Genomic DNA, 12,922 nt, shown 5'->3' with positions numbered 1-12,922 from the left:
TGGTTCCTTAGGACATATTTGATTGCCCGAAAAAATTTTAGGCGATCCGAGTCCGGGGGGCCGTCCCACTCGGAAGGCGTGGGAACACACGAAAATATGGGAATCGGTCGGAATTCTAGTTTTTTGGCCGAAAAATACAAAAAATGAGGAATAATCATGGCGGAGCAGTGACTATTGTTCTTTAGGTCGTATTTTAGGGTACGGAAAAAATTTTGTCGATCGGGGTGCGTGGAGCCCGGGACCAGTCGGAATGCGTGGGCAATAGCACACGATGGGAATGGGGCGGAAATCTAGTTTTTTGGCCGAAAAATACAAAAAATGAGGAATAATCATGGCGGAGCAGTGACTGTTGTTCTTTAGGTCATATTTTATGAACTTGAAATATTTTAGGAGATCGGGGTCCGGGGTCCCCGGGACCACTTGGAAGGCGTGGGCTATAGCACACGAAAATATGGGAATCAGGCGGAATTCTAGTATTTTTGCCGGGAAATGCAAAAGATGAGGAACGATCATGGCGGTACGGTGACTATGGTTCCTTAGGTCATATATGATGGCCCGAAAACTTTTTTGGGGATCGGGGTCCAGGGGTCCTGGGACCACTTGGAAGGCGTGGGCAATAGCACACGAAAATTTGGGAATTGGGCGGAATTCTAGTTTTTTGGCCGTAAAATGCAAAAAATGAGGAACGATCATGGTGGAGTGGTGACTATGGTTCCTTAAGTCTTATTTGATGGCCCGAAAAAATTAAAACGCAAAACAACGTGGAACGGTCTTGGTAGGGCAGTATCTATGGTTCTCAAGGTCGTATTTGATGGACCGAAATTTTTTTAAGCAATCCGCGTCCGGGGATCCTGGCCCACTCGGAATGTGTGGGCTATAGCACACGCAAATATGGGAATTGGACAAAATTCTAGTGTTTTGCCCGTTAAATGCAAAACATGAGGAAAGTTCATGGCGGGGTGGTGACTATGGTTCCTTAGGTCGTATTTAATGGCCCGAAAGCTTTTTAGGGAATCCAGTTCCGGGGGCCCCTACCCACTGGGGAGGCGTGGGCTATAGTAAACGAAAATATGGGAATCATGCACACTTCTAGTTTTTTGGCCCAAAAAAGCAAAATATGAGGAACGATCATGGCGGGGCGGTGACTATAGTTCCTTAGGTCGTATTTGATGGCCCGGAAAAATTTTAGGCGATCGGGGTCCCGGAGTCCCGGGGCCAAAAAATAAGTAACGATCATGGCGGGGTGGTGACTATGGTTCCTTAAGTCTTATTTGATGGCCCGAAAAAATTAAAACACAAAACAACGTTGAACGGTCATGGTAGGGCGGTATTTATAGTTCTCAAGGTCGTGTTTGATGGCCCGAAATATTTTTAAGCAATCCGCGTCCGGGGATCCTGGCCCACTCGGAATGTGTGGGCTATAGCACACACAAATATGGGAATCGGACGGAATTCTAGTGTTTTGGCCGTTAAATGCAAAACATGAGGAAATGTCATGGCGGGGTGGTGACTATGGTTCCTTAGGTCGTATTTAATGGCCCAAAAGTTTTTAGGGAATCCAGTTCTGGGGGCCCCTACCCACTGGGGAGGCGTGGGCTATAGTAAACGAAAATATGGGAATCATGCACACTTCTAGTTTTTTGGCCCAAAAAAGCAAAATATGAGGAACGATTATGGCGGGGCGGAGACTATGGTTCCTTAGGTCGTATTTGATTGCCCGGAAACATTTTAGGCGATCGGGGTCCCGGAGTCCCAGGACCTCTTGGAAGGCGTGGGCTATAGCACACGAAAATATGGGAATCAGGCAAAATTCTAATTTTTTGGCCGTAAAACGCAAAATATGAGGAATGGTAATGGAGGGGCGGTAACTATGGTTCTTTAGGTCGTATTTCATGGCCCGGAAAAATTTTAGACGTTCGGGGTCCGGGGGCCCACGCACACTTGGAAGGCGTGGGCTATAGCACACGAAAATATGGGAATCGGGCGGAATTCAAGTTTTTTGGCCGTAAAATGCAAAACATGAGGAAAGGTCATGGCAGGGCGGTGACTATGATTCCTTAGGTCGTATTTTATGGTCCGGAAAAATCTTAGGCGATCGGGGTCTGGGGGTTCCGGGACCACTTGAAGGCGTGGGCTAGCACACGAAAATATGGAAATCGGGCGGAAATCTATTGTTTTGGCCGTAAAATGTAAAAATTGAGGAACGATCATAGTGGGGCGGTGACTATGGTTCCTTAGGTCTTATTTGATGGCCCGAAAAAATTAAAACGCAAAACAACGTGGAGCGGTCATGGTACGACGGTATTTATGGTTCTCAAGGTCGTATTTGATGGCCCGAAAATTTTTTAAGCAATCCGCATCCGGGGATCCTGGCCCACTCGGAATGTGTGTGCTATAGCACACGCAAATATGGGTATCAGACGGAATTCTAGTGTTTTGGCCGTAAAATGCAAAACATGAGGAAAGGTCATGGCGGGGTGGTGACTATGATTCCTTAGGTCGTATTTAATGGCCCGAAAGTTTTTTAGGGAATCCAGTTCTAGGGGCCCCTACCCACTGGGGAGGCGTTGGTTATAGTAAACGAAAATATGGGAATCATGCAAACTTCTAGTTTTTTGGCCCAAAAAGGCAAAATATGAGGAACGATTATGGCGGGCGGTGACTGTGGTTCCTTAGGTCGTATTTGATGGACCGGAAATATTTTAGGCGATCGGGGACCGGGGGTCCCCGGACCACTTAGAAGGCGTGGGCTTTAGCTCACGAAAATATGGGAATCGGGCGGAATTCTAGTTTTTTTGCCGGGAAATGCAAAAAATGAGGAACGATCATGGCGGGGAGGTGACTATGGTTCCTTAGGTCTTATTTGATGGCCCAGAAAATTTTTAGGCGATCGGTGTCCAGAGGTCCCGGGACCACTTGGAAGGTGTGGGCTATATAGCACACGAAAATATGGGAATCGGGCGGAAATCTATTGTTTTGGCCGTAAAATGTAAAAAATGAGGAACGATCATGGTGGGATGGTGACTATGGTTCCTTAAGTCTTATTTGATGGCCCGAAAAAATTAAAACGCAAAACAACGTGGAACGGTCATGGTAGGGCGGTATCTATGGTTCTCAAGGTCGTATTTGATGGCCCGAAATTTTTTTAAGCAATCCGCGTCCGGGGATCCTGGCCCACTCGGAATGTGTGGGCTATAGCACACGCAAATATGGGAATCGGACGGAATTCTAGTGTTTTGGCTGTTAAATGCAAAACATGAGGAAAGGTCATGGCGGGGTGGTGACTATGGTTCCTTAGGTCGTATTTAATGGCCCGAAAGTTTTTTAGGGAATCCAGTTCCGGGGGCCCCTACCCACTGGGGAGGCGTGGTCTATAGTAAACGAAAATATGGTAATCATGCAAACTTCTAGTTTTTTGGCCCTAAAAAGCAAAATATGAGGAACTATCATGGCGGGGAGGTGACTATGGTTCCTTAGGTCGTATTTGATGGACCGGAAAAATTTTAGGCGATCGGGGTCCCGGAGTCCCGGGACCACTTGGAAGGCGTGGGCTATAGCACACGAAAATATGGGAATCAGGCGAAATTATAATTTTTTGGCTGTAAAACGCAAAATATGAGGAATGGAAATGGCGGGGCGGTAACTATGGTTCTTTAGGTAGTATTTCATGGCCTGGAAAATTTTTAGACGTTCGGGGTCGGGGGGCCCACGCACACTTGGAACGCGTGGGCTATAGCACACGAAAATATGGGAATCGGGCGGAATTCTAGGTTTTGGCCTTAAAATGCAAAACATGAGGAAAGGTCATGGCGGGGCGGTGACTATGGTTCGTTAGGCCGTATTTTATGGTCCGGAAAAATCTTAGGCGATCGGGGTCCGGGGGTTCCTGGACCATTTGAAGGCGTGGGCTAGCACACGAAAATATGGGAATCGGACATAATTCTAGTTTTTTGGCCGTAAAATGCAAAACATGAGGAAAGCTCATGGAGGGGTCGGTGACTATGGTTCCTTAGGTCGTATTGGATGGCCCAGAAAATTTTTAGGCGATCGGTGTCCGGAGGTCCCCGGGACCACTTGGAAGGTGTGGGTTATATAGAACACGAAAATATGGGAATCTGGCGGAAATCTTTTATTTTGGCCGTAAAATGTAATAATTGAGGAACGATCATAGTGGGGTGGTGACTATGGTTCCTTAGGTGTTATTTGATAGGCCGAAAATTTTTTAGGTGATCGGAGTCCGGGGGTCCCGGGACCACTTGGAATGCGCGGGCTATAGCACACGAAAATATGGGAATCAAGCGGAATTCTAGTTTTTTGGCCGTAAATCACAAAAAAATGAGGAACGGTCATGGCGGGGCTGTGACTATGGTTTCTTAGGTCGTATTTGATGGCCCAGAAAATTTTAGGCTATCGGGGTCCGGGGTGTCCCAGGACCACTTGGAAGGAGTGGGCTATTGCAAACGAAAATATGGGAATCGAGTGGAATTCTAGTTTTTTGGCCGTAAAATGCAAAGAATGAGGAACGATAATGACGGGAGGGTGACTATGGTTCCTTAGGACGTATTTGATTGCCCGAAAAAATTTTAGGCGATCCGAGTCTGGGGGGGCCGGCCCACTCGGAAGGCGTGAGCACAAACGAAAATATGGGAATCGGGCGGAATTCTAGTTTTTTGGCCACAAAATGCCAAATATGAGGAACGATCAAGGCGGGGCGGTGACTATGGTTCCTTAAGTCTTTTTTTATGGTACGGAAAAATTTTAGGCGATCGGGGTCCGTTGGCCCGGGACCAGTCGGAATGCGTGGGCTATAGCACACGAAAATATGGGAATCGGGCGGAATTCTATTTTTTTTGCCGAAAAATACAAAAATGAGGAATAATCATGGTGGTGCAGTGACTATTGTTCTTTAGGTCGTATTTTATGTCCCTGAAACATTTTAGGCGATCGGGGTCCGGGGGTCCCGGGACCACTTGGAAGGCGTGGGCTATAGCACACGAAAATATGGGAATCGGGCGGAATTCTAGTTTTTTTGCTGGGAAATGCAAAAAATGAGGAACGATCATGGCGGTGCGGTGACTATGGTTCCTTAGGTCGTATATGATGGTCCAAAAAATTTTTAGGGGATCGGGGTCCTGGGACCACTTGGAAGGCGTGGGCTATAGCTCACTAAAATTTGGGAATCGGGCAGAATTCTAGTTTTTTGGCCGTAAAATGCAAAAAATGAGGAACGATCATGGCGGGGTGGTGACTATGGTTCCTTAAGTCTTATTTGATGGCCCGAAAAAATTATAACGCAAAACAACGTGGAACGGTCATGGTAGGGCGGTATCTATGGTTCTCAAGGTCGTATTTGATGGCCCGAAAATTTTTTAAGCAATCCGCGTCCGGGGATCCTGGCCCACTCGGAATGTGTGGGCTATAGCACACGCAAATATGGGAATCAGACGGAATTCTAGTGTTTTGGCCGTAAAATGCAAAACATGAGGAAAGGTCCTGGCGGGTGGTGACTATGGTTACTTAGGTCGTATTTAATGGCCCGAACGTTTTTTAGGGAATCCAGTTCTGGGGGCCCCTACCCACTGGGGAGGCGTGGGCTATAGTAAACGAAAATATGGGAATCTTGCAAACTTCTAGTTTTTTGGCCCAAAAAAGCAAAATATGAGGAACGATCATGGTGGGGCGGTGACTATGGTTCCTTAGGTCGTATTTGATGGCCCGGAAAAGTTTTAGGCGATAGGGGTCCCGGAGTCCCGGGACCACTTGGAAGGTGTGGGCTATAGCACACAAAAATATGGGAATCAGGCGAAATTCTAATTTTTTGGCCGTAAAACGCAAAATATGAGGAATGGTAATGGCAGGGCGGTAACTATGGTTCTTTAGGTCGTATTTCATGGCCCGAAAAATCTTTAGACGTTCGGCGTTCGGGGGCCCACGCAAACTTGGAAGGCGCGGGCTATAGCACACGAAAATATGGGAATCGGGCAAAATTCTAGTTTTTTGGCCGTAAAATGCAAAACATGAGGAAAGGTCATAGCGGGGCGGTTACTATGGTTCCTTAGGTCGTATTTTATGGTCCGGAAAAATCTTAGGCGATCGGGATCCGGGGGTTCCGGGACCACTTGAAGGCGTGGGATAGCACACGAAAATATGAGAATCGGGCATAATTCTAGTTTTTTGGCCGTAAAATGCAAAACATGAGGAAAGCTCATGGCGGGGTCGGTGACTATGATTCCTTAGGTCGTATTGGATGGCTCGGAAAAATGATAGGCGTTCAGGGTCCATGGGTCCTGCGACCACTTGAAAGGCGTGGGCAAACGAAAATATGGAAATCGGACGGAATTATAGTTTTTTGGCCGAAAAATTCAAAAAATGAGGAACGATCATGGCGGGGAGGTGACTATGGTTCCTTAGGTCTTATTTGATGGCCCAGAAAATTTTTAGGCGATCGGTGTCCGGAGGTCCCGGGGCCACTTGGAAGGTGTGGGCTATATAGCACACGAAAATATGGGAATCACGCGGAAATCCATTGTTTTGGCCGTAAAATATAAAAAATGAGGAACGATCATGGCGGGATGGTGACTATGGTTCCTTAAGTCTTATTTGATGGCCCGAAAAAATTAAAACGCAAAACAACGTGGAATGGTCATGTTAGGGCGGTATCTATGGTTCTCAAGGTCGAATTTGATGGCCCGAAAATTTTTTAAGCAATCCGCGTCCGGGGATCCTGGCCCACTTGGAATGTGTGGGCTATAGCACACGCAAATATGGGAATCGGACGGAATTCTAGTGTTTTGGCCCTAAAATGCAAAACATGAGGAAAGGTCATGGCGGGGTGGTGATTATGGTTCCTTAGGTCGTCTTTAATGGCCCGAAAGCTTTTTAGGGAATCCAGTTCCGGGGGCCCCTACCCACTGGGGAGGCGTGGGCTATAGTAAACGAAAATATGGGAATCATGCAAACTTCTAGTTTTTGGCCCAAAAAAGCAAAATATGAGGAACGATCATGGCGGGCGGTGACTATGGTTCCTTAGGTCGTATTTGATGGACCGGAAAAATTTTAGGCGATCGGTGTCCTGGAGTCCCGGGACCACTTGGAAGGCGTGGGCTATAGCACACGAAAATATGGGAATCAGGCGAAATTCTAATATTTTGGCCGTAAAACGCAAAATATGAGGAATGGTAATGGCGGGGCGGTAACTATGGTTCTTTAGGTCGTATTTCATGGCCCGGAAAATTTTTAGACATTCGGGGTCCGGGGGCCCACGCACACTTGGAAGGCGTGGGCTATAGCACACGAAAATATGGGAATCAGGTGGAATTCGAGTTTTTTGGCCGTAAAATGCAAAACATGAGGAAAGGTCATGGCGGGGCGGTGACTATGGTTCCTTAGGTCGTATTTTAGGGTCCGGAAAAATCTTAGGCGATCGGGGTCCGGGGGTTCCGGGACCTCTTGAAGGCATGGGCTAGCACACGAAAATATGGGAATCGGGCATAATTCTAGTTTTTTGGCCGTAAAATGCAAAACATGAGGAAAGCTCATGGAGGGGTCGGTGACTATGGTTCCTTAGGTCGTATTGGATGGCCCGTAAAAATGTTAGGCGTTTGGGGTCCAAGGGTCCCCGGACCACTTGAAAGGCGTGGGCAAACGAAAATATGGGAATCGGACGGAATTATAGTTTTTTGGCCGAAAAATTCAAAAAATGAGGAACGATCATGGCAGGGAGGTTACTATGGTTCCTTAGGTCTTATTTGATGGCCCAGAAAATTTTTAGGCGATCGGTGTCCGGAGGTCCCGGGACCACTTGGAAGGTGTGGGCTATATAGCACACGAAAATATGGGAATCACGCGGAAATCTATTGTTTTGGCCGTAAAATGTAAAAATTGAGGAACGATCATAGTGGGGCGGTGACTATGGTTCCTTAGGTCTTATTTGATGGCCCGTAAAAATTTTAGGTGATCGGAGTCCGGGGGTCCCGGGACCACTTGGAATGTGCGGGCTATAGCACACGAAAAACTAGAATCTGGCGGAATTCTAGTTTTTTGGCCGTAAAATGCAAAACATGAGGAAAGCTCATGGCGGGGTCGGTGACTATAGTTCCTTATGTCGTATTGGATGTCCCAGAAAAATGTTTGGCATTCGGGGTCCGAGGGTCCCGGGACCATTTGAAAGGCGTGGGCAAACGAAAATATGAGAATCGGACGGAATTATAGTTTTTTGGCCGAAAAATTCAAAAAATGAGGAACGATCATGGTGGGGAGGTGACTATGGTTCCTTAGGTCTTATTTTATGGCCCAAAAACTTTTTAGGCGATCGGTGTCCGGAGGTCCTGGGACCACTTGGAAGGTGTGGGCTACATAGTACACGAAAATATGGGAATCAGGCGGAAATCTATTGTTTTGGCCGTAAAATGTAAAAATTGAGGAACGATCATAGTGGGGCGGTGACTATGGTTCCTTAGGTCTTATTTGATGGCCTGAAAAAGTTTTAGGTGATCGGAGTCCGGGGGTCCCGAGACCACTTGGAATGCGCGGGCTATAGCACACGAAAATATGGGAATCAAGCGGAATTCTAGTTTTTTGGTCGTAAATCACAAAAAAATGAGGAACGGTCATGGCGGGGCTGTGACTATGGTTTCTTAGCTCGTATTTGATGGCCCAGAAAATTTTAGGCTATCGGGGTCCGGGGTGTCCCAGGACCACTTGGAAGGCGTGGGCTATTGCAAACGAAAATATGGGAATGGGGTGGAATTCTAGTTTTTTCGCCGTAAAATGCAAAGAATGAGGGACGATAATGATGGGATGGTGACTATGGTTCCTTAGGACGTATTTGATTGCCCGAAAAAATTTTAGGCGATCCGAGTCCGGGGGGCCGGCCCACTAGGAAGGCATGGGCACACACGAAAAAATGGGAATCGGGCGGAATTCTAGTTTTTTGGCCACAAAATGCCAAATATGAGGAACGATCAAGGCGGGGCGGTGACTATGGTTCCTTAAGTCTTTTTTTATGGTACGGAAAAATTTTAGACGATCGGGGACCGTGGGGCCCGGGACCAGTCGGAATGCGTGGGCTATAGCACACGAAAATATGGGAATGGGGCGGAATTCAAGTTTTTTGGCCGAAAAATACAAAAAATGAGGAATAATCATGGAGGCGCAGTGACTATTGTTCTTTATGTCATATTTTATGGCCCTGAAAAATTTTAGGCGATCGGGGTGCGGGGGTCCCGGGACCACTTGGAAGGCGTGGGCTATAGCACACGAAAATATGGGAATCGGACGGAATTCTAGTGTTTTGGCTGTTAAATGCAAAACATGAGGAAAGGTCATGGCGGGGTGGTGACTATGGTTCCTTAGGTCGTATTTAATGGCCCGAAAGTTTTTTAGGGAATCCAGTTCCGGGGGCCCCTACCCACTGGGGAGGCGTGGGCTATAGTAAACGAAAATATGGGAATCATGCAAACTTATAGTTTTTTGGCCCAAAAAAGCAAAATATGAGGAACGATCTTGGCGGGGCGGTGACTATGGTTCCTTAGGTCGTATTTGATGGCCCGGAAAAATTTTAGGCGATCGGGGTCCCGGAGTCCCGGGACCACTTGGAAGGCGTGGGATATAGCACACGAAAATATGGGAATCAGGCGAAATTCTAATTTTTTGGCCGTAAAACGCAAAATATGAGGAATGGTAATGGGGGGCGGTAACTATGGTTCTTTAGTTTGTATTTCATGGCCCGGAAATTTTTTAGACGTTCGGGGTCCGGGGGCCCACGCACACTTGGAAGGCGTGGGCTATAGCACACGAAAATATGGGAATAGGGCGGAATTCTAGTTTTTTGGCCGTAAAATGCAAAACATGAGGAAAGGTCATGGCGAGGCGGTGACTATGGTTCCTTAGGTCGTATTTTATGGTCCGGAAAAATCTTAGGCGATCGGGGTCCGGGGGTTCCGGGACCACTTGAAGGCGTGGGCTAGCACACGAAAATATGGGAATCGGGCATAATTCTAGTTTTTTGGCCGTAAAATGCAAAACATGAGGAAAGCTCATGGCGGGGTCGGTGACTATGGTTCCTTAGGTCGTATTGGATGGCCCGGAAAAATGTTAGGCGTTCGGGGTCCGAGGGTCCCGGGACCACTTGAAAGGCGTGGGAAAACGAAAATATGGGAATCGGACGGAATTATAGTTTTTTGGCCGAAAAATTCAAAAAATGAGGAACGATCATGGAGGGGAGGTGACTATGGTTCCTTAGGTCTTATTTGATGGCCCAAAAAATTTTTAGGCGATCGGTGTCCGGAGGTCCCGGGACCACTTGGAAGGTGTGGGCTATATAGCACACGAAAATATGGGAATCGGGCAGAAATCTATTGTTTTGGCCGTAAAATGCAAAAAATGAGGAACGATCATGGTGGGATGGTGACTATGGTTCCTTAAGTCTTATTTGATGGCCCGAAAAAATTAAAACGCAAAACAACATGGAACGGTCATGGTAGGGCGGTATCTATGGTTCTCAAGGTCGTATTTGATGGCCCGAAAATTTTTTAAGCAATCCGCGTCCGGGGATCTTGGCCCACTCGGAATATGTGGTCTATAGCACACGCAAATATGGGAATCGGACGGAATTCTAGTGTTTTGGCCGTTAAATGCAAAACAAGAGGAAAGGTCATGGCGGGGTGGTGACTATGGTTCCTTAGGTCGTATTTAATGGCCCGAAAGAATTTTAGGGAATCCAGTTCCGGGGGCTCCTACCCACTGGGGAGGCGTGGGCTATAGTAAACGAAAATATGGGAATCAAGCAAACTTCTAGTTTTTTGGCCCAAAAAAGCAAAATATGAGGAACGATCATGGCGGGGAGGTGACTATGGTTCCTTAGGTCGTATTTGATGGACCGGAAAAATTTTAGGCGATCGGGGTCCTGGACTCCGGGACCACTTGGAAGGCGTGAGCTATAGCACACGAAAATATGGGAATCAGGCGAAATTCGAATTTTTTGGCCGTAAAACGCAAAATATGAGGAATGGTAATGGCGAGGCGGTAACTATTGTTCTTTAGGTCGTATTTCATGGCCCGAAATTTTTTTAGACATTCGGGGTCCGGGGGCCCACGCACACTTGGAAGGCGTGTGCTATAGCACACGAAAATATGGGAATCGGGCGGAATTCTAGTTTTTTGGCCGTAAAATGCAAAACATGAGGAAAGGTCATAGCGGGGCGGTGACTATGGTTCCTTAGGTCGTATTTTATGGTCCGGAAAAATATTAGGCGATCGGGGTCCGGGGGTTCCGGGACCACTTGAAGGCGTGGGCTAACACATGAAAATATAGGAATCGGGCATAATTCTAGTTGTTTGGCCGTAAAATGCAAAACATGAGGAAAGCTCATGGCGGGGTCGGTGACTATGGTTCCTTAGGTCGTATTGAATGGCCCGGAAAAATGTTAGGCATTTGGGGTCCGAGGGTCCCGGGACCACTTGAAAGGCGTGGGCAAACGAAAATATGGAAATCGGATGGAATTATAGTTTTTTGGCCGAAAAATTCAAAAAATGAGGAACGATCATGGTAGGGAGGTGACTATGGTTCCTTAGGTCTTATTTGATGGCCCAGAAAATTTTTAGGCGATCGGTGTCCGGAGGTCCCGGGGCCACTTGGAAGGTGTGGGCTATATAGCACACGAAAATATGGGAATCACGCGGAAATCCATTGTTTTGGCCGTAAAATATAAAAAATGAGGAACGATCATGGCGGGATGGTGACTATGGTTCCTTAAGTCTTATTTGATGGCCCGAAAAAATTAAAACGCAAAACAACGTGGAATGGTCATGGTAGGGCGGTATCTATGGTTCTCAAGGTCGTATTTGATGGCCCGAAAATTTTTTAAGCAATCCGCGTCCGGGGATCCTGGCCCACTTGGAATGTGTGGGCTATAGCACACGCAAATATGGGAATCGGACGGAATTCTAGTGTTTTGGCCCTAAAATGCAAAACATGAGGAAAGGTCATGGCGGGGTGGTGATTATGGTTCCTTAGGTCGTCTTTAATGGCCCGAAAGCTTTTTAGGGAATCCAGTTCCGGGGGCCCCTACCCACTGGGGAGGCGTGGGCTATAGTAAACGAAAATATGGGAATCATGCAAACTTCTAGTTTTTGGCCCAAAAAAGCAAAATATGAGGAACGATCATGGCGGGCGGTGACTATGGTTCCTTAGGTCGTATTTGATGGACCGGAAAAATTTTAGGCGATCGGTGTCCTGGAGTCCCGGGACCACTTGGAAGGCGTGGGCTATAGCACACGAAAATATGGGAATCAGGCGAAATTCTAATATTTTGGCCGTAAAATGCAAAATATGAGGAATGGTAATGGCGGGGCGGTAACTATGGTTCTTTAGGTCGTATTTCATGGCCCGGAAAATTTTTAGACATTCGGGTTCCGGGGGCCCACGCACACTTGGAAGGCGTGGGCTATAGCACACGAAAATATGGGAATCAGGTGGAATTCGAGTTTTTTGGCCGTAAAATGCAAAACATGAGGAAAGGTCATGGCGGGGCGGTGACTATGGTTCCTTAGGTCGTATTTTAGGGTCCGGAAAAATCTTAGGCGATCGGGGTCCGGGGGTTCCGGGACCTCTTGAAGGCATGGGCTAGCACACGAAAATATGGGAATCGGGCATAATTCTAGTTTTTTGGCCGTAAAATGCAAAACATGAGGAAAGCTCATGGAGGGGTCGGTGACTATGGTTCCTTAGGTCGTATTGGATGGCCCGTAAAAATGTTAGGCGTTTGGGGTCCAAGGGTCCCCGGACCACTTGAAAGGCGTGGGCAAACGAAAATATGGGAATCGGACGGAATTATAGTTTTTTGGCCGAAAAATTCAAAAAATGAGGAACGATCATGGCAGGGAGGTTACTATGGTTCCTTAGGTCTTATTTGATGGCCCA

Source organism: Nicotiana tabacum, chromosome 19, assembly GCF_000715075.1.
Source record: "Nicotiana tabacum cultivar K326 chromosome 19, ASM71507v2, whole genome shotgun sequence".
NCBI lineage: Eukaryota > Viridiplantae > Streptophyta > Magnoliopsida > Solanales > Solanaceae > Nicotiana > Nicotiana tabacum.
This window is presented reverse-complemented; position numbering follows the sequence as displayed.